The following is a 21,489-nucleotide window of genomic DNA, read 5'->3' as shown; positions in this document are numbered from 1 at the left end:
ACCTGGCTATTGTGAATAGTTTCGTCCCCTTTATCTAAGGAAAGATTTACTGGCACTGAGTCCAGAGAAGATGCAAGTGATGACTGCAGATGCAGGAGATTAGAAAGTCAAAAAGTGTGACGCTGGAAAAGCACAGCCAGTCAGGCAGCATCCATGGAGCAGAAGAGTCGACATTTTGAGCAGGAATGTAGGGTGGAGGGGAAGGGGTCTGAGAGATCAATGGGAGGGGGGTGTGGCTGGGGGAAGATAGGTTGGAGCACAGGGTGAAGTGGATAGATAGGTAGGACAGTTCAAGAGTGTGGTGCCAAGTTGGAGGGTTGAGGTGGGGGGAGGAGAAATGAGGAAACTGGTGAAATCAATATTGATTCCATGTGGTTGGAAGGTCCCAAGGTGAAAGATGAGATGTTCTGCCTCCAGTCATCAGGTGGCGAGGATTTGGCCCAGGACTTGCATGTCCTTGAAGTGGGAGGGGGAGTTGAAGTGGTCACCCACAGGGCGGTGGGGTTGTTTCGCGTGTGTCCCCAAGAGATGTTCTCTGAAATGTTCTGCAAGTTGGCTTCCTGTCACCTCAATGTAAAGGAGACCACATCGAGAGCAGTGGACACGGTAGATGAGGTATTTGGATGTACAAAAAAATCTCTGCCGAATGTGGAAGGATCCTTTGGGGCCTTGAATTGAGGGGACGGGGTGGGGGGGGATGCAGGAGAAAGGAAGTGGAGGGTGTGTGGAGGTATAGACACCTTCATCTACCCCTCATCTTCCTAGCTCCCTCCCTCCTCTTTATTTCTCAGCCCCCTTTGGGCACCTACATTCCTGATGAAGAGCTCATGTTTGAAATGTTGACTCTCCTGCCTCTCGGATGCTGCCTGACCGGCTGTGCTTTTCCAACACGACACTTTTTGACTGAGTCCAGAGAAGCTTGACTAGATTGATCTTCAGTGTGGAGGGATTGCCTTATAAGGGGCAGGTGAGTAGGTTGGGCCTGAATTAATTGAAGTTTAGAAGAATGAGTGAACTGATTAAAACACATGAGGTTCTTTTGGGACTAATCAGGATAGCTGCTGAGAGGTTGCCTCACCTTGTAAGAAAAGCCCTGGACCTGAGGGCATAATCTCAGAGGAAGGGGTCGCCCAGTTAATACAGAGATAAGCAGCAGCTTCTCTCATAGTGTGAATCCGTGGAATTCTTTATCATGGCATCATTGAGGTACGATCAGTCTGTTTGCAGCTAAGGTAGATCGATTTCTAATCCGTAAGGGAATCGCTTATTGATTAAGCGTTTAGTTAAGCATCTGTTGACGCCATCTGCATGCACATTTTTTGTTAACTTTGAAAACCGAGCATGCGTAAATCTTGGGAAAAGCTGATTTAGGCCACTTCACGGCAGTTGGTTATAAGCTAGGGTTGGTGAGGACATTTTGTCAAATTGCAGAGATTTGGTGATGTGTTGCTTGATAGGTGAATTGTTGACTTCAGTTATCTATTTTTTTCCAACAAGATTACTTGTTGACTTATGGTTAACGGACTCTATAGCAAAACAATTGGTGAAAGTTTGACATTAGCATTTTGGATTCATTAAACCCACGCTTGTTTTCCATTAGTTAAGTTGGACAATTGAGCCTGCAAAAACAATAAGTTTTTTTCTTGCCCCATTCCAAAGGGGGTCAAAATAACCTGCATCATTTGGTGCTTTCTTTTATTGTAGTTAATCAAACTTGTGGAAAAGCTAAGACTGCACCAATATGATATATTCACATGTCAGTTAATGACTGCCAACTAATTTCAGTTTCAGGTCATACACATTTTTGTGAAGTGCATTTTTTTCAAACTGCCCTTAATATTTTGTAGTACAGTAACTATTGTGGTGTTAGGTTTTATCGTTGAATGTAACAACTCATGTGTTCAGACCCAAAAATGGTTTTATGTCCTTATTTAGGCCACTTCAGAGGGCAGTTACCCATCAGCCAGAATGGGAAGGATAGTTGATTACAGGGCTCTGACCCCATCTGCTATTCTTAGTTGTAATTACATAAAAATCTTGGTCACAAACTGTACAGATAATCCGTTGCTTACAATGGAATTGAGAACTGTCATGATTTAATTGATCCTACCTGAATATCAGATGTTTTGCATAGCCAATCTTGATAAGTTTGAACCCATGATAGACTTTATTACGTGTTGCAGTTGATAAGCTTTTGTTGAACACTATATATTGATGTTTCTTATTGCAAAGGTGATGTGTACAACAGGTGTGACTGTTGAACTGTTTCCAGCCTCATGTTAATGCTGACCTGTTTTCAGTACCTACTTGTATAGTGTCGGGCAAAAACACACACGAGTCTTGGTTTGTACGGTTTGTGAAGAATAAATTAGACTACAGTACAGAGGTAAGACTAGTTCCCAAGACTCTTGAATAGAGAAGTAGGGGGTGTAAGCAACAGAGTAAATGGACAATGTCAAAAATACCTTTGTCCAGCTATTTTGTTTAGAAAAATTGTGGGCATTTTCTTTCACCTGGGGTGCTATTCTCTTGAAAACAAGGGAATTCAGAATTAATTGAGGTACTTAAGTTATTTTGAGGGTTTGTCATTCATGATGATTTTCTGAGGCAGTTCAGGGCCAAGTGTAATGATGTTTACAAATGCTTTTTCTTGTGAACAACAGTGGAAGCCTGGAGTACTCTTTTTTTTATTTTGCACCAGAAGTTGCAGGGATAGCAGGTAAGACCCCACATAAACGGTTCATTCTTTGAATGGCAGTGTTAACACTCCACTGTGGCATTAATTGGATTGGCTGAAAACTTGGAAGTGGGCCATTGCGGTCACCAGTTCATTTTTATAATATTGTCACCATAAAGCAATCATTTACATGTGCAAAATGTAAACGTAATGCAGCATTGTGAAACTGTAAACGTAGTCCCAGGAGCCTGATACTCTTGAATGGCACCATCCTGTCCCTTGAGTACGGATAAAAAGTAAACCTCTTTGCAGGGATTTAGAACATAGAACGCTACAGCGCAGTACAGGCCCTTCAGCCCTCGATGTTCCACCGACCTGTAAAACCAACCTGAAGCCCATCTCACCGACACTATTACATTATTATCCATATGGTTATCCAATGACCATTTAAATGCCCTTAATGTTGGTAAGTCCACTACTGCTGCAGGCAGGGCATTCCATGCCCCTACTAGATTCAACTAGTTGAATCGCAGTTTCAATTGTGTATAAAAGGGACTTTTTTTTTAAAAAAAAAGAGATTGAAGCTTTACTTTAATAATGCTGAATGTCAATTGTAAGTTTTATTTCATTGCTTTGAGCAGCTGGTGATTAGGACTCGACTGTACAATTCAATAATTTTCCTGAATTCTGATTGTTGTTCTAAGAATTGGTGTAAGAAGCAACTCTTATCAACAATGTGCACCTACAACATCTACTTTTCAGCAGTTTTTTTTTCCCGAGTTTATTCAATGTTCGTCCATGCCATAAAATCGCTCACCGTTCCAGGCCTTTGCTTTAAAAAATAACCATTGGTTAGTTGTGAACATACCAGGAATCAAAGTTCAAATTTATTTATCATTTAATTTCATACCACACCTGCTATTGCTGCTTTTGTGGTTTGAAAACTACTTAGGGATTTTGAAGTGAATATAATTGTCTACAAAAGATTTTAAAAATAAGTCTGTACCGTTTGTATTGCGCAATATAAAGAAAAGAATTGGTATTAGCAAACTGCACCATACTTGGGTTGATTCTTGCTGTAAATAAAATTCCATTTTAATTGTCAATAATTCTTCAAATGTAGCCTTGCTTTGCATGTTTGCAGGAAGCTTCAACTGTCAGTTGTTGAGTTTGGTTATGTTAATCACTACTTTAAGCAGCCTGAGCAGCTTATTTTTATATGATCTAGCACTTGCTCCTTTTTATGTCTCCTTGAATGAAACTCCAGCTAATAAGTAGTTTCCTTTTGTGAACTGATGTGGATATATTTGTATTTATCACATGAGCTTGTTCATTTTTTAAAGATGTACCAAACAAACACCTAGAAAAATGAGGCTGATGATTGTAAATCTTTTTTTTTGGTTTAAGCAGTAGAATGTATACAGGAGACCATTTTAAATCTCTGCCTGATAAGCAGCTTTAGTTCCCAAATTGAGCAGGTGGAACAGCAGCTATGGGTTGTTCTCACTTAATGCACTTATAGTAAGAAAGGAAGTTGTACTATTGCAAAATACCCTAATGTACTGCGCTTAACTTTAAAATAATTTCTGATTCTTTGGGGCACTATCATTTCATAAGATGCCTGACTGGCTTAGAATACCCTGCCTATGTTTTACCTTCATAAGCAATGAGTTTAATGATACAATTGTTTTTTGAGATTTTTTTCTTTATGCCGTAACAGTCTGAAGAGGAAGTGACTAAAATCATAGGATTTTTTTTCCCATTCTGACTGTTGTGTCAGATGGGCAAAGTTACGTTAACCTTGCAGTGAATCATCCCTTTATTCCGAAAGGGTCATTTGCATCTCGACTGAAGTCCTGGCCTGGTATTGCATTTGCTTTAGAGTGCACAAACAGCAGCTTGTTAGAATTTGCTGATGCGTTTCTAGAAGTTTTGCTGGTCTGTCTTAGATTTTGTTTTTAAATAAAAGGGGCAAGCTGATGGATTTGAATAAATCCTAAAGTTCTCATCCACTTCAACCATGAAGGTCATTATCTATTCAATGACTTGGTCCCAAGTGCTGCTGGAGTTCAATTAGAAAAAAAAATATTAATAGTTAATGCAGCATCAACAGTTTTTAAAAATATTCATGAACTTGATGGGAACAGTTGTGATTTGTCACAAGTGTAGCCTGCATTCTTTTTGAACTGCCTACATATTTTGACAGGGTTGGGTAGCTATGGTATGAATTAATTTTGGCATATTATATTGCTTTTAAAATGTTGCTCAACCTGAATGTTTAGTAGAAAAGGAATTATTATATTTTTTGTTTCTCTTTTGAAAATATGATCCAAATGGTATGCTATCTTTGGTACTGCACAGACTGGTTTTGTAAATAGACCACAATGAAGGGTATTTTACAGGATTTTGATTTAATGTTTCCCCTTTTCTATAAACTGTACCTCAAACAGTAATGTTTATTTTGGGTTAGCAGTATTATCCAACAGAATCTGTTGTTCAATGACAATTATGTCCACAATTTGAAATGAATGTAGTAACTTTCATGGGAAATAATCAGTAGGAGAAACTAAGGTTATGGGTGAAAAGGCAGGATATTGGAGTTGAGGATCAACCATGATCTTGGAGGGTCGAGTGAACTTGTGGGGCGGCGCGGTGGCACAGTGGTTAGCACTGCTGCCTCACAGTGCCAGAGACCCGGGTTCAATTCCCGCCTCAGGCGACTGACTGTGTGGAGTTTGCACGTTCTCCCCGTGTCTGTGTGGGTTTCCTCCGGGTGCTCTGGTTTCCTCCCACAGTCCAAAGATGTGCCGGTCAGGTGAATTGGACATGCTAAATTGCCCGTAGTGTTAAGTAAGGGGTAAATGTAGGGGTAGGGGTATGGGTGGGTTGCGCTTCGGCGGGGCGGTGTGGATTTGTTGGGCCGAAGTAAGTAATCTAATCTAATCTAATCTGAATGTTCTACTACTTATGGATTTATGAAAAGTGCCTGGAACGTCCTTTCAATGTAACAAAATACTTTTTTTTTAAACCGTATACATTTATTTAATGTGCATATAATGTCCATTGAGGAACTAGTATAACACTCTCCATGGTCAAGTACAAACAGACCTGCAGTTCTTTTTTGTCCTTATCATTTTACCATAACTGGTTAAAGTTCACGCAGTCATAAAATGACTCAGCACAGAAGGAAGCTGAGTGCCAATTGGAAATGAGTGCTTCACCTCTTGTCAGCCTCTGGCCATTAGTTCCTTTTATTTCTTCCCTTTTTTTTCCCAGCCATTTTTCTTTTAATGTTGGCTGAATCTGTTTCCAGTACCTTTCTTTCAGACACTGCATTTTGGATCCAAACTGGCTTGTTTTTAAAAAATTGTTTATCTCTTTTAGCTGCACTCTCTCTGTAAATATGTCAGATGAGCTTACTGAAGTATCTGCCACCAGAAGCAATTTCTCCTATTTCATTTACAACTTAAAGTCATAAATGTTCTTAATGATTCAATTATTAATGTTCCTAGTTTCTTCAGTCTAAGGAGAAAACTCCAGAACTGTGGTTTCAAAATCACTGTCGTTTTAGTTATCTCTTCAGAACCTTTTAGCGGGTATTAACATTTAAATTTTTTACTAGTTTGTATAGAGGACAGAAATTCAGTTGACACTCGAAGTGTTTTTAAAAGGTTTAGCATAAATTTCTTAGTGTATTCTGAATCCTATTAGTAAAGCCAAGGACCTCTCTTTTCTTTAAATCAGATTTGTCAATGTGACCTGATATCTTGAAAGATTTGTGTACATCAGTAAATCAGGTGATGCATGCAAGTAGGTGTCACAATCACATGACCGGTGATTGTATCTATTACTCAATTAACTACATCTGAATTGCCCAATATGGCTAGTGGCTAATATATTGAGCAGTATTAGACAAGCAAGACAGAGGGATTTCCTTATTTCAAAATTTCATTAAATGTGAAATGGGAATAATTAGGCAAGTTGAAATACATGGCTGCATTCATTTTTGACACCATTAACTCGACATGTCAGCCATTGCCCTCTTCACAGGAAAATTTTGAAAGTTGATAGTTTTGCCTCAAGTGAATTCCATACATTCAAAACCTAAGCCAAAAATGTTTCTGCTCTCTTCCAAATCTTTTGCATTTAACTTTGTGCAACTACTTAAACTCCACAAATGCTAAAATAGTTTGTTTCTTGTCAACCCTACTTACATTTTCACCATTTTTCAATACTTATCAAATCATCTATGTATGAAAACCATGATATAAATGCAATGAAAACTGAAAGAACTGCAAATGCTGGAAATCAGAAATAAACAGAAATTGCTATGTAAACCAAGTATTTGAAGCCTGTCTTTGTAAATCCTCATGTCTAATGGTATTTTGCTTCATCATGCTCTTTCTGAAGCCTGTCTGGAGTCTGATTACTCTCTCTAAAGTTGCTGCAGTTTTGTTTCGCTTTGTCATATTTGTTTATATTTAATGCATCCTTGAGACTGAGAGCCTGGGATTTGAAATTTCTTTTCTAACGCCTTAACAACCTAGCATGTAGCTCTTTTAATGTATTTTTAATGCTCTGCATAGCACTAAGTGCTTTTCAAAGTATAATTGTTGGTTTTTTTAAAAATGCATCACTTCATGCTGACATTGAATCCAAACTACCATACCAATAGCCTATTATTTGCTTTTAGAGTTTCACTATCACTTCCATTGACTTTCTTTTAAAGCATTTTGCTCCTTTTCTCATCATATGCAAATTCTGAGGATTCCTTCCCCTCCCCTTCCAAGGCCAAAATGTTTGAGATTCGTGTCAGCAGTTGTTGTAACACAGTTGCCTTCAATTTGTAAAGTTGAAGGTTTGAAGCCCACTCCAGGGCTTGAGCACTTAAAGCTGCTACTCTATGTGCAATACTGAGGGAATGATACATTGTTGGATGTGCTGTCTTTTAGCAGAGATGTTAAAGCGTGGATGCGTTTTGAGTTAAAGTAAACTATCCCTTGACACTATTCAAAAGGTATTATTCTGGATGTCCTGGCAGATGATAACCCTAAATCAACATCATTATCTCACTGCTGTTTGTGGAAGTTTTATGTGAAAATTAGTTGCTGCATAACAACAACCATAATTCAGAGGTACTTAATTGGCTGTAAGTTGCTTTGAGATGTCTGGGAGTCATGAAAACCATGATATAAATGCAATGAAAACTGAAAGAACTGCAAATGCTGGAAATCAGAAATAAACAGAAATTGCTGGATAGGCTTCTCAGCTCTGGTAGCGTCAGTGGAGAGAAATCCGAGTTAATGTTTTGGATTCGGTGACTGGGACTGCCAGAGTGTTAAAGGTTTAGATGGAGAGGAATTTCTGAAGTGTGGACAAGACACTTTTCTGATTCAGTATGTGGATGTACCTACTAGAGAAGGTGCAAAACTTGACCTACTCTTGGGAAAGAAGGCAGGGCAGGTGACTGAGGTGTCAGTGGGGGAACACTTTAGGGCCAGCGACCATAATTCTATTCGTTTTAAAATAGTGATGGAAAAGGATAGACCAGATCTAAAAGTTCCAAGTTGTAAATTGGAGAAAGGCCAATTTTGACAGTATTAGGCAAGAACTTTCAAAAGCTGATTGGAGGCAGATGTTTGCAGGTAAAGGGACGGCTGGAAGATGGGAAGCCTTCAGAAATGAGATAACAAGAATCCAGAGGAAGTATATTCCTGTCAGGGTGAAAGGGAAGGCTGGTCGGTGTTCAGAATGCTGGATGACTAAAGAAATTGAGAGTTTCGTTAAGAAAAAGAAGGAAGCATATGTCACGTATAGACAGGATAGATCGAGTGAATCCTTTATAAAGGAAGTAGGAGTATACTTAAGAGGGCAATCAGGAGGGCAAAATGGAGACTTGAGATAGCTTTGACAAATAGAATTAAGGAGAATCCAAAGGGTTTTTACAAATATATTAAGGACAAAAGGGTAACTAGGGAGAGAATAGGGCCCCTCAAAGATCAGCAAGGCAGCCTTTGTGTGGAGCCACAGAAAATGGGGAAGATACTAAATGAATATTTTGCATCAGTATTTACTGTGGAAAAGAATATGGAAGATTATAGACTGTAGGGAAATAGATGGTGACATCTTGCAAAATGTCCAGATTACAGAGGAGGAAGTGCTGGATGTCTTGAAACTGTTAAAGGTGGATAAATCCCTAGGACCTGATCAGCTGTACCCGAGAACTCTATGGGAAGCTAGAGAAGTGATTGCTGGGCCTCTTGCTGAGATATTTGTATCATCGATAGTCACAGGTGAGCTGCCGGAAGACTGGAGGTTGGCAAACATGGTGCCACTGTTAAAGAAGGGCAGTAAAGACAAGCCAGTGAACTGTAGACCGGTGAGCCTGACCTCGGTGGTGGACAAGTTGTTGGAAGGAATCCTGAGGGACCAGATGTACATGTATTTGGAAAGGCAAGAGCTCATTCGGGATACTCAACATGGCTTTGTGCATGGGAAATCATGTCTCACAAACTTGATTTGAGTTTTTTTGAAGAAGTAACAAAGAAGATTGAGGGCAGAGCAGTAGATGTGATCTATATGGACTTCAGTAAGGCATCCGACAAGGTTCCCCATGGGAGACTGATTAGCAAGATTAGATCTCATGGAATACAGGGAGAACTAGCCATTTGGATACAGAACTGGCTTAAAGGTCGAAGACAGAGGGTGGTGGTGGAGGGTTGTTTTTCAGACTGGAGGCCTGTGACCAGTGGAGTGCCACCAGGCTCAGTGCTGGGCCCTCTGCTTTTTGTCATTTACATAAATGATTTTGGATGCGAGCATAAGAGGTACAGTTAGTAAGTTTGCAGATCACACCAAAATTGGAGGTGTAGTGGACAACGAAGAGGGTTACCTCAGATTACAACAGGATCTTGACCAGATGGGCCAATGGGCTGAGAAGTTGCAGATGGAGTTTAATTCAGATAAATGTGAGGTGCTGCATTTTGGGAAAGCAAATCTTAGCAGGACTTATACCCTTAATGGTAAGGTCCTAGGGAGTGTTGCTGAACAAAGAGATCTTGCAGTGCAGGTTCATAGCTCCTTGAAAGTGGAGTCGCAGGTAGATAGGATAGTGAAGAAGGCATTTGGTATGCTTTCCTTTATTGGTCAGAGTATTGAGTATAGGAGTTGGGAGGTCATGTTGTGGCTGTACAGGACATTGGTTAAGCCACTGTTGGGATATTGCGTGCAATTCTGGTCTCCTTCCTATCGGAATGATGTTGTGAAACTTGAAAGGGTTCAGAAAAGATTTACAAGGATGTTGCCAGGGTTGGAGGATCTGAGCTCCAGGGAGAGGCTGAACAGGCTGGGGCTATTTTCCCCGGAGCGTCAGAGGCTGAGGGGTGACCTTATAGAGGTTTACAAAATTATGAGGGGCATGGGTAGGATAAATAGGCAAAGTCTTTTCCCTGGAGTCGGGGAGTCCAGAACGAGAGGGCATAGGCTTAGGGTAAGAGGGGAAAGATATAAAAGGGACCTCAGGGGCAACTCTTTCATGCAGAGGGTGGTACGTGTCTGGAATGAGCTGTCAGAGGCAGTGGTGGAGGCTGGTACAATTGCAACATTTAAAAGGCATTTGGATGGGTATATGAATAGGAAGGGTTTGGAGGGATATGGGCTGGGTGCTGGCAGGTGGGACTAGGTTGGGTTGGGATATCTGGTCGGCATGGACGGGTTGGACCGAAGGGTCTGTTTCCATGCTGTACATCTCTATGACTCTCTGACTCTTCCTCAGAACATAAACACAACATTTTCTTTCTTTGCTGGAGTTGCCTTTGTCTACCATAATGAACTGTTTAGCACACCGCTACTTGTACTAGCTCAGCTATGATTGACCATGCCAGTTCTGCTTTCCTTTTGCCAATCTTGAGTTGGATTCAATGTAAAGTTCATCGACTTCCAATTTAGTTTGACTCACTCTGGACAAGAAACCAAGCAATGTAGCAAAAGAACCCTTGCAGTCTAACAATTAAATTTTTTTTAAGGTCTGCCTGGTACCATCCAGTGCAGGTGGTCTTCACTGTTATAGGCCTGTAGGGATTCTTAATTTTCACTTTCTGCTTGGAAACATAAGATTAAACACCTTGTGTAAAAACCCAAGAACACCTTTCCAGGGATTTTGATAATTGTTGATTTTTGCAGTGTTTTTATATTTCTTGCCATTTTTTGTGTGTTTTGTCCACTAGGAGTAATTTTAATTTTTTATTTGCAAAAGATTTGTTGTCTGGAAAGGCTGATTATACAACTAGCTTTATCGTTGCAACAAAAATTACTTCAGAACTGCAGTTGTTTTGTCAAATGCAACAGCTTTATAAAAAGCTTCTAATAACAATGGGATCATTAGTCAATGACTTCTTTTCTTTGTGGTAGTGCTGGTTGACGTGCATGCTGTTCATCTCACTAGGAAAATCTTTGCTCCTTTTCAAAAAGGTGCGAAGAGTCTAAACATGTATCTGTCCAGGTAACCAGTCTTTTCGTGCACCATCCCATCTGAAGGAGTCCCAGAGTGCAGCTCTTCCTCCGCAAGGATCATAGAGTCATACAGCACGGAAACAGATCCTTTGGCCCGACTGGTTCATGCCGATCATGTTTCAAAATTAAACTAGTCCCATCTGTCTGAGCTTGACCCATATCCCTCCAAACCGTTCATATTCTTGAACTTATCCATATGTCTTTTAAAAGTAACTGTATCCACATCCACAACTTTCTCTGGCAGTTCACTCCATACACGAATCACTGTGTAAAAACAAATTTGCCCTTTGTCCTTCATTAAATTTTCTCTTCTCACCTTAAAAAATATATCCTCAGTTTTGAACTCTCCTACTCTAGGGAAACTCTCCTACTCTTGTCATTCACCTTGACTATGTTCCTCATAGACATGCTTGTTACTACTTCATCATTGGCCTATGTGCTATTAGTAAGCCCCGGTTGGAATTGTTGAGTGATAAACATTTGATTAAATTTGAGCTGAGCACTTGGGCTAAGAGATCCGAGCTGATGTTCCTGCTTGCTTTTAAAGTGAACCTCTATGGACATTAACAATTAAAAATACAATTCAGACCAGTAAACAGAGGTTTCAATAACTTAGCACGCGGCAACCAGTGCAGTGTCCTTTTCTGCATTCTGTGTTCACTGACCACAATGGAGTCTTACCAGCAGTGGGAGAGACTTAACGCAAATTTAGATTATTGCTTTATAGAACACCACTGTTCAGGCTAAAAGAATGTTTGAGATTACAGTTTTGGTGTGTGGGATTAATAGCTATATGCTAATAGATAAACTGCTTCACCAATGGCTCTGATCACCTGGAACTAGACACGAGAAACTTCAGCTATGAGGGATAGATTGAAGAAGTTGAGACTGTTCTTCGTGAAAGTCTGAGAGGTTTTTAAAATTGTGAGGGGACAGTAGATACAGTAATGCTGGTTCCACTTGTAAAAGAAGAATGAGAGGGCATAGATTTAATGCAATGGGCAAACAAAGTGATGTGAGAAAATTTACTCACAAAATGTGTAGTCAGGGTACAAAATGCAATGCCTGGAGATGTGTGGAGGCAAGTTCAACGAAAGGTGTTTAAGACGGCATTGGATGATTTTTTTTTTGGATGTTAACTATGTGCAGTAAATGGGAGGTTGGAGTGTAAGACTAGAGAAGCCTTATTGCAACTGTACGCGGAGGAGACAGTGAGGACTGCAAATGCTGGACAGCAGAGTCAAGAGTGGGTACTGGATAAGCATAGCCGGTCAGGGAGCATCCAAGGAGCAGGAGAATCGATATTTCGGGCCTTTCATTGCGAATGAGGCTTGTGGGTCAGGGCATTTATCCCTCAGTTGTGTTTTCTAGCACCACACTCTCTATTCTGATGTCCAGCATCTGCAGTCCTCACTTTCTTCTCCTTGTGCAGTTACAGTAAGGCTTCCCTCGTCTTACACTCCAACCTCCTTGAAATAAGGATTCCATTATGTCCAATTACCTGTTGTAGCTATGTGCTAACTTTGAGCGCTTCATGCAGGAGTACCCCAAGTCCCTTTATCTCACAGCTTTCTGCAGTTTTCTCCATAGAAATAACACTGTATTGGTGAGACCACATCTGGAGTACTCGGAGCAATTTTGGTCCTGTTATTTAAGGAGGTATTATTTCATTGGAGGCAACTTTAGAGAAGGTTCACTAGGATCATCATCCCTGGTTTGGAGGGATTGTCTTATGAGCAAAGCGTAAATGGATTGGGACTGCATTCACTGGAGTTTAGAGAAATGAGAGGTGATCTCGAGGATTCTTAGTGGTCTTGACAGCGTAAATGCTGAGAGGATTTTCCCCCCTATGGAAGAGTCTAGGACCAGAGGGCACTTTCTCAGAGCAAGAGGGAGAGAGTTAAGATTGAGGTGAGGAGGAATTTCTTCTCTAACCAAGATTGAGTCTCTTTGGAATTTCTTGACACAGAGAGCTGCGGGGCAGGTTTCCTGTATATATTTAAGGCTGACAGTGATCCTATATCAGTAAGGGAATGAAGATTTAAGGGAAAATGCAGGAAATTAGGTATGAGGAATGTCTGATCGGGCGCAATCCTGTTTAATGACAGAGCAGGCTCGAGGGGCCGAATGGCCTGCTCCTGTTCTTGTTTCTTACAGTGTCACATTAGACAATACAACTGTATTGCATAGAACCCTGAAGAATTTAAGTGTATGACTTACATGCATTAAGAATGCTCTATCCACTTACATTTTCTTAAACGTACTGTAGATGTTGAAATCCAGTTGAAGCCCTTATTTGTTACATAATGCTGTTGAAATTGGCTGGTAATATTTTCAATTTGAAATCAATAGTTGTTGGCGGATGCATTATTTTGTTTTCAAGAGAGGGCGTTTAAGGTATTTGAAACACAGCTGAGGTTTCCATTGGTATTGTAACAATGTCAACTTCATCCATCATATTCTACATTGGGCTCAAAGACTCAATAGCTGTCTGTGTGGAATACTCCGTATGAAGCCTAAATAAATGAAGAATGTGTGCAGCATTCTTGCATATAAACAAGTTTTTGGTTGTAGAGGAATTGTTAAGAATAGTATTTATATTCAAAAGTTAAATATTGAAGTCATGTATGTAGCGACTGGATATTTTCCAGCTGAATGGTGAATAGCAAATAGGTTGGAGCTTCATTCTCTGGAGTTTAGAAGAATGCAATCTGAAAAAGGGTCACTGGACCAGAAACGTTGATTCTGCTTTCTCTCCACAGATGCTGCAGACCTGCTGAGTTTGTCCAGCAATTTCTGTTTTTGTTTCAGAAGAGTGAGAGGTGATCGCATTGAAACACAGGATTCTTAAGGGACTGATGGTAAATCTTGAGAGGATGCTTCCCCTCATGGGAGAGTCTGGGTGTTTAAATCAAAATTTTGTAATGAGTCTTAAATCATAGATAGTCAGAGAATTTTTACGTCGTTGTGTCCATGCTATCATCAAACACCAATTGCATTTTCCAGCACTTGGCACGTAGCCTTATGTTATGGTGTTTCATGTAGTAATCTGACCAGTTCTTAAATGTCTTGCAGGTTCCCACCTATTTCAGGTGAGAGTTCCAGATACCTACAAATCTGTTGGTGAGGGGGAAAAAAATGTTCCTTTAAATCCCTTATAAACCTTCTACTCCATGCCTTAAAAATATGTTCCCTTGCTACTGGCCTTTACTAAAGGGAAAGGTTTCTCCTTATGTACCCTGGCCAAGACCCTCAAACATTGTAGACCTCAATCAGCCTTCTCTGTTCTAAGGAAAACACCCCCAGATTATCTAGTCTCTCTTCAGAGCTGAATTGCTCCAGCTCAGGAAACATTCTGGTGAATCTCTTCTGCATCCTCCCGAGTTCAGTAACACCCTTCCTATAGTGTAGAGACCTGAACTGCGCACAGTATTCTAGCTGTGGCCTATCATAAGTAGCCTCTTCAGAACCTCCTTGCTCTTGGAACCAATGCCTTGGCTCATAAAGGCAAGTATCCTATATGTGTCTCCTCTACCTGTCCTGCTCCATCACGTCCTTCTGATCCTCTGTACTTCCTAGAGTCCTACCATTCAACATGCACTCCCTTCTGTTGTTAGTCCTCCCAAAATGCATCACCTCTCACTTTTTAGGAATAAGGTCTCTTTACCACTGTTCCTTTCCTCTGACTAGCTCGTCTAGATGTTGTATCAACTATGTCGGAGGGTGAGGGGTGACCTTATAAAGGTTTATGAAATCATGAGAGGCATGGATAGGATAAATAGACAAGGGGTAGGGGGAGTCCAGAGCTAGAGGGCATAAGTTTATGGTGAGAGGGAAAAGATTTTAAAAGGGACCTAAGGGACACATGTTTCACAGAGGGTGTTGTGTGTATGGAATGAGACAAAAAGACTGCAGATGCTGGAATCCAAAGTTGACTGGCAGGAGGCTGGAAGAACACAGTAAGCCAGACAGCATCCGAAGGTGCAGAAGTCGAAGTTTTGGGTGTAACCCTTCTTCAGGACTTCATGGATAGAGCTGCCAAAGGAAGTGGAGGAGTCTGGTACAATTGCAACATTTAAAAGACATCTGGATGGGTATATGAATAGGAAGGGTTTGGAGGGATATGGGCCAAGTGCTGGCAATTGGGACTAGGTTAATTTAGGATATCTGGTTGGCATAGATGAGTTGAACTGAAAGGTCTGTTTTCATGCTGTACATCTGTGACGATAAATATGGGACATCAATGCGTAGTTAACAATCTATGTGGACAAAAATGGATTGGTTCTTTGACTTGTTTTCATTTGGTGCCTTTTTCCTTGTCTCCTTTTTCCTGGTTGACAACTTATTAGTGTCATTTTTTAAAAAGAATTTGCAATCTGCACACTTTAAATCTCAAACACCAAGTAGGTTTGGATAATGAAATCCCACTGGTATTTTTAAATTGCTACAATCAATTTTACACTTTGTATGGGAATGTAAGAACCTAGAACCATTGCCTCAGCCATGCTTTCCTGACAATCTACCCTTGGCTTTAGATCATTTTCTGTTTGAGATGCTTCCTTTTATCGATAACAGATCAACAACTGCAGTTTTTCCTGATTTTCCCCCTTAGTGTAAGAACTGGAGTAGCACTAAGCCTGTTCAGATATGCTGGATTTGATTTCATAATCCAGTTGTACCCCTGGAATTGGCATATCCGGCGACCATGTAAGCAAGGCAAAGAAGCTTACTAAATGTTACAGGTTTAAGGGCCCCACCTGCAGCTAGTGTAACAATTTGTGATTCTGTAGTTGCTGAGGTCAGAGCCTGCTGTTTGTACAGTAGAGTAAGAAAGATGGCCTCCATCTGACGCCTGATGTACAGAGAATACAATAGCCAAATGATTGAAAGCAAGATTATAAGATTTGCTTCTGTTCCAAAAACAATGGAAATAAAGCTGGAATGGTGGGAATGCCTCATTCCCATTGAAATGTAGTGCTTTCATCTTTTGTGTATTACAGACATTGGCCCCTCTTTCTGATTCGATTAGATTCCCTAGTGTGGAAACAGGCCCTTCGGCCCAACAAGTCCACAACGACTCTCCGAAGAGCAACCCACCCAGACCCATTTCCCTACATTCACTCCTGACTAATGCACCTTGCACTATGGGCAATCTAGCATGGCCAATTCACCTAACCTGCACATCTATGGACTGTGGGAGGAAACCCACGCAGACACTGGGAGAATGTGCAAACTCCACACAGACGGTCAACCGAGTCTGGAATCAAACCTGGGTCCCGGCACTGTGAGGCAGCAGTGCTAACCCCTGAACCGCGTGCCGTCCAAGACTAAATCATCGAATCTACACCTCCCTGAACATTATGGGGCAATGTATTGTGGCCAAGTCATCTAACCTGCACACCTTTGGACTGTGGGAGGAAGCCCACACAGACAGTTGCCTGAGGCTGGAATTGAACCCGGGTCCATGCCACTGAGGCAGCAGTGTTAACCACTGAACCATGCCGCTTGATCCTTCTGTCGCCTAGATGTATTGAGCCTGCAGTCAGAGGGTGGAAAGTTGGTGTCATGAATTTCCTATTATTTTGTTTCATTTTAAAGAATAGAATTGGAGGCATTTGCAAATTTTTGCTCTAGAAGGACAAACTTCAATGGTGGAGATTTGCCATTGCAATTCTTTTGGAAAGCTTTTATAAAGTTTTTTTTTAATATCTTTTCCTTTAGTAGCTCAGTGGTTAGCACCACTGCTTCAGCATCAAGGACCCGGATTCAATTCCAGCCTCTGGCAACTGTCTGTGTGGAGTTTGCACATTCTCCCCGTGTCTGCGTGGGTTTCCTCTGGGTGCTCTGGTTCTCCCTCTCAGTGCAAAGATATGCAAGCTATGTGGATTCGCCATGGGAAATGCAATGTTGCAGGGATAGGGTGGGTCTCTGAGGGGTCCGTGTGGACTCGATGGGCCAAATGGCCAGCTTCCACACTCTAGGGATTCTATGATTTAGCATTACTGGACTCCAGAATCTTGTCCATTGAAATGGTTTTCAATCTGTTATAGTCATTAATAAAAAGGTGAGTCATTGTTACTGATGATGTGAAATGCAGAGTGATCATGTTGCTTAACAGCTTGCTCTGTCACCTTATTTCAGTGTGAAAGTCTGTTTCTGTTCCCTTATGTTATAGCAGTGACTACATGATGTACTATGGTATATCATCAGGATATGATGAGTGCTATTTTACTGCACTTATGCTTATTTTATAAGCATGACGACTTTGATCATGTTTACAGTCACATCAATTCTTAGCCATCGAATCATAGAAATGTACAGCATGGAAACAAACCCTTCAGTCCAACTTGTCTGTGTTTACCAGATATCAGAAATAAATCTAGTCCCACTTGCCAGCATTTAGCCCATAGCCCTCTTAAACCCTTTCTATTCATCTACCCATCCAGATGCCTTTTAAATGTTGTAACTGTACCAGCCTCCACCACTTCATCTGGCAGCTTGTTCCATACCTGCACCACTCTGTGTGAAAAAGTTGCCCCTAAGGTCCCTTTGAAATCTTGCCGCTCTCCCCTTAAACCTATGCCCTCTAGTTCTGGACTCCCCAACTCCAGGGGAAAAAAGCCTTGGCAATTCACCCTATTCGGCCCCTCATGATTTTATAAATCTCTATAAGGTCACCCCTCAGCCTCCGATGCTCTGGCCTATTCAGCCTCCCCCTATAGCTTAAATCCTCCAAACCTGACAACATCCTTTACACCTTTTCTGAAAACTTTAAAGTTTCACAGCATCCTTCCTACAGCAGGGAGACCAGAATTGAAGGCTGTATTTCAAAAGTGGCCAAACCAATGTCCTGTACAGACACAGCATGACATCCCAACTCTTATGCTCAATGCTCTGACCAATAAAGGCAACCGTACCAAATGCCTTGAAGGCATTTAATCACTGAGATAAAAATTTAAATTGGCGGACTGATAGCGTAGGTGATCAAGGGCTCATGTGAATGGAATCTGTTGTGGATACGAGCAGAAATTGTAGTCAGCTGAAATGTATGAAGGATGTGAATACTTGACTTTGAAATGGTCTGGAGGTGTCAAATACCACTTCAGGGTTTGACAAGCAGTTTTACTGAAGTGTGTGTCCGTGTGTGCAAGAATTTGATATCATATGGCCATCAGATAATATGATGTATGTCCAGTACATCGTGTACTACATATGGGGATCACCTGACCTGGGAGTGGCAGGTCAGATAGTGCTGGAAGTTAGCAGATGAAACAGGGTGACATCTGCAGTTAAATTTGTTACCTTGATTCTTGATGGTGGCAGTAGTAATAAGCAGCTTCTATTATAGCACTTCATGTCATCACAGCAGAGAAACAGATGCTGAGGTTGTAAGCAATTTGGTTCAGCCCATGATTACTGGAAGAATAAAATATTGGAATGAAATATAGGATTTCAATAGAGGAGTAAGAAATAGTTTTTGAGGCATTGCAAAGACAGGATCTCCAAAATACCCGTGAATAGAGAAATGGTATAATGTGGTTAACTGGGCATCAAGAAGGGAAGGTAATGAAACTGTGGCTAAAATGTGGAAGAACAAAAAGTGGGTTTAAGATACCAACGCTTTGCAGAGATTAGAAGAGGCAAGTCCTGGTTGTAAAGATCATTTCTGCTTACTCGAGACATCTCTCAGTGAATAGATGAAAAGTATTTTACACTTGGACTCTCTTTAATGTTGCAGTAAAATGTTACAATATCTGATTAACCAACTGTCAGCTCACAGCTGCAAAATGTCACTAGATTGACCTTTCCAAATTTTTTTCTGAGTTTCACCGTATAGGAATGATTTAGAAGGATATGGAGGAATAGTTTAGTTTGGGAAACCTGGTCGGCATGGATGAGTTGGACCGGCAGGTATGTTTCCACACTGTATGACACGAACACTCTCTATTGTTTCCTTTCTATTAGCTTCTGTGCATCCATTAGGTAACAGTGCCTCAGTATTTGACGTGGTGAGTATGTATCCTCAGAGTTTATTGCTCCCTCCCTCTTTGGTTTTTAATTTAGATAAATGAGAGGTGTTGCATTTTGGAAGGACAAATCAGGGCAAAACTTATACACCTTAATGGTAAGGTCCTGGGGAATATTGCTGAACAAAGAGACCTTGGAGTACTGGTTCATAGTCCCTTGAAAGTGGAGTCGCAGGTAGATAGGATAGTGAAGATGACGTTTGGTATGCTTGCCTTAATTGGTCAGTGCATTGAGTATAGGTGTTGGGAGATCACGTTGCAGCTGTACAGGACATTGGTTAGGCCACTTGGAATACTGTGTGCAGTTCTGGTCCCCCTGCTGTAGGAAAGATGTTGTGAAACATGAAAGGGTTTAGAAAAGATTTACAAGCATGTTGCCAGGGTTGGAGCTACATGGAGAGGCTGAATAGGCTGGAGCTATTTTCCCTCAAGTGTTGGTGGCTGAGGGGTGACCTTATAAGTTTATAAAATCACGAGGGGCATGGATAGGATAGATAGACAAAGTTTTTTTTTCCACAGGTGGGGGAGTCCAAAACTAGAGGGCATAGGTTTTAAGGTGAGAGGGGAAAAATTTAGAAGGGACCTAAGGGGCAACATTTTCACTTAGGATGCTGTGTGTGTGGAATGAGCTGTGGTGGAAAATGAAGGCTGGTACAATTACAACATTTAACTGGCATCTGCATGGACATATGAATAAGAGGCATTTAGAGGGATTTGGGCCAAATGCGGGTAAATTGGACTAGGTTAGGTTAGACTATCCGGTCGGCATGGACAAGTTAGACTGAAGGGTCTGTTTCCTTGCTGTACATCTCTATAACTGTATGTTTTATCGTGATCATTGTGCAGTTCTGTTGGGGAGTACATGCAAGGGAAGAGTGTCTTCCATTGACTTCCAACTCCATTTGGGAGGGAATCATGTAATAAGCTGAAAGCATAGAATATTTCCCACATCTTCACTCCTAATTAATGTCGCCTAGTAGACACTACCCAACTTTCCCTGCCCTTGATTAATCTGCACTTGCATCATAAAGTGACAAGTCAGTGTCATTTGTCCTGGTGGTTAGTAATAAATCTCCAAGCAAATGGTTTTTGCTCATTGTCCTAAATTTGAAGCTCAGCTTTGTTTGTGAACATTCTCTCTCTGCTTGATCAAAACTGGTGAAGTGGAAACTAAAAGACTTGAATTATTGATGATGGATTTGCATAGTCTAGACTTTTAGTACCTGGAGTCAATAGAAGATTAAGGGTTGGTCTAATTGAGATATTTAAGATAATTAAAAGATTTGAACAGGTAAATGGAAAGAGGACTTGAGATTAAGAGGGCATAACCATAAGCTTAGAACTAGAGATGACAGGATGTACTTCTTCACAAAGGAGATCTGGGAGACCCTTAATCCAAAATTCGACGCAGCTCTGCTGCTTGAGACAGATTGTTTTGTTGTCTATTACACTCATGCCCATCATTCGTGGATAGGCACGAATTATAGCATCATTAGTGATTTTTTTTTTTACTGTCTGTTCCTCTAATTCAACTGTATTTTAGATTGAAAACATACTTCAGATTGATTTAAATTGGATATGCAGTTCTACCCCTCTCTGCAAACATTTCAAGCTTAATTATTTTGGTGGCATTGTTTCTTGCGGGGGTTCCGCTGTTGTCAAAGTAACAAACATAACGCTGGATGTAATTCTATCTTATCAGGTAAACATTATCCAACATGTTCCAGAACCCTGTAAAAATGATATAGACAATTAACTAATCTTTAAAGCATTGCTTTTTTTTTGTTAACACAAATTACTTTGAAGGATGAGGCAAAAGGTGGCTGAGAACAGGATCATCTCCAGCTTTTCTTCCAAATCCCCCTGTCCTGGGCTATTTTTCATTGACCATTGGTTAACATCTGATCACAGTTGTGCAAGGCTGAGAAGTGGCAGATGGAAAGGCAAATCAGTGCAGGACTTATACACTTAATGGTAAGGTGCTGGGGAATGTTGTTTAACAAAGAGACCTTGGAGTGCAGGTTCATAGTTCTTGAAAGTGGAGTCACAGGAAATAGGATAGTGAAGAAGGCATTTATAATGCTCTCCTTTATTGGTCAGAGCATTGAGTATAGGCGTTGGGAGGGCACGTTGCGGCAGTACAGGACATTGATTAAGCCCCTTTTGGAATATTGTGTGCAATTCTGGTCTCTTTCTTATAGGAAGGATGTTGTGAAACTTGAAAAGCTTCAGAAAAGATTTACAAGGATGTTGCCAGGAGGGTTTGAGCCATAG

General features: G+C 40.9%; 1 protein-coding gene across 3 annotated transcripts in view; it reads left to right on the top strand.

Annotated features, from left to right (window-relative positions):
• The window catches only part of LOC140494672 (GRAM domain-containing protein 2B), a 95,407-nt gene that overhangs the window by 22,278 nt on the left and 51,640 nt on the right, over positions 1-21,489 (top strand). The gene's annotated exons all lie outside the window — the stretch shown is intronic.

The sequence above is a fragment of the Chiloscyllium punctatum genome, chromosome 24, assembly GCF_047496795.1.
Source record: "Chiloscyllium punctatum isolate Juve2018m chromosome 24, sChiPun1.3, whole genome shotgun sequence".
Taxonomy (NCBI): domain Eukaryota; kingdom Metazoa; phylum Chordata; class Chondrichthyes; order Orectolobiformes; family Hemiscylliidae; genus Chiloscyllium; species Chiloscyllium punctatum.
The sequence above is the reverse complement of the archived record's forward strand: the minus strand, read 5'-3'. Positions and strand labels throughout refer to the sequence as shown.